Genomic DNA, 1,278 nt, shown 5'->3' with positions numbered 1-1,278 from the left:
AACCTAATATTTATTTATTTCATTTGCAGATATTCATGACAACTCAAACTCCTCTCAAATGCAATCTAATCAATCCGAATTACTTCAGCAGCCTGCAAAATTAGCTGGTGCTGGCGCTATAACAGCAGCTGCCGCACAAATTTCGACATCATCAACAGCATTATCGACAGGAATGAGTGTAGGTGCTACAGGAGCAACCTCAGGTCAATGATGAAGAAATGGGTATGGATGATTTAGATCATAATGCTGGTACAAGTCAAGGAGGAGAAGGATCTAGTCAAGGTAAATAATTGCATTTTATGTAGTAAAATTTTTAAGTCACTATAAAAAATTACCCAAACATTCTACAAAAAGTCTTAAAATTAAATATAAAATTTGTTGTAGTTGTAATTTATTGTTTTAACTTTTTTATTTAAAACAAGTTTCTTTCGTTATATTTTATATTACAACAAAATTAAATTTATTGTTTTAATGACGAGCTTAATTTGTTAATTGTTTAAATAATGCACAATTTTTAAATTATAAAAAAAATATATTTTGTTTTCACTAATTTTTGACTGTAGTCTAATCAGTACAGTACCTTGATTATATTATAATCTATCAGTATCCTGAAGAAAGACCATAGAATGTAATCGAAATATTAGTGAACATAAAATATAATTTTAACAAATAATTTAATAAGTTAGTTATATACTTGAACAATTAATCAATGATTTTTCAAAAATCTAAATAAATGAAATGTAATTTAAATTATTTAAGCCTTGCGTATAATATAAAATGCCACAAGTAAATTGTAGTTTAATGACTTGAAATTTTATTGTAATACATATTTCTAAGGATATATGTTCATTTCAAAATTTTTAAACACGCGTTTCTTCTTTTAGGCTACGCACCCTGGCAACATGATAGATCTCAGGATGAATTGTTACTGACAACACAAGATGCACAGCAACGGGACCCACAAGGTAAGTTCTAAGTACGAAACATTCAAAGAAGAAGAACAAAGGCTCCGAGCACGACAAATAAAATATATAGTTAGTTATAGATATCAGGACTTTTTTTTAATAAGATCTGTAATTTTGAACAACGTTAGAATTAATATACTTGAAGATTAACATAGTTAAGTTAGCCAGAAACTTATATAAAAAATTTACTAAAGAAGTAAATATTTTTCATGTAACGCATTATAAAAATTTAATAGTTTAAAAAATCGCCTTAATATTTACAATATATTGCTAAATAGAATATCTGAAAGAATTTTATATGTCGTGCTCAAAA

The 1,278-nt window shown here is 27.0% G+C and overlaps 1 long non-coding RNA gene across 1 annotated transcript; it reads left to right on the top strand.

Moving 5' to 3' along the window:
• The first annotated feature begins 30 nt into the window (after positions 1-30).
• Positions 31-971, top strand: LOC119664164. Its single transcript, XR_005251149.1, has 2 exons — positions 31-282; positions 885-971. It is a non-coding gene; the product is annotated as an uncharacterized LOC119664164 (long non-coding RNA).
• The last annotated feature ends 307 nt before the right edge of the window (positions 972-1,278 follow it).

The sequence above is a fragment of the Teleopsis dalmanni genome, unplaced genomic scaffold, assembly GCF_002237135.1.
Source record: "Teleopsis dalmanni isolate 2A unplaced genomic scaffold, ASM223713v2 unscaffolded_contig_1506, whole genome shotgun sequence".
Classification (NCBI taxonomy): domain Eukaryota; kingdom Metazoa; phylum Arthropoda; class Insecta; order Diptera; family Diopsidae; genus Teleopsis; species Teleopsis dalmanni.
Note: the sequence above shows the minus strand (reverse complement) of the source record. Positions and strands in the feature narration are given on the sequence as shown.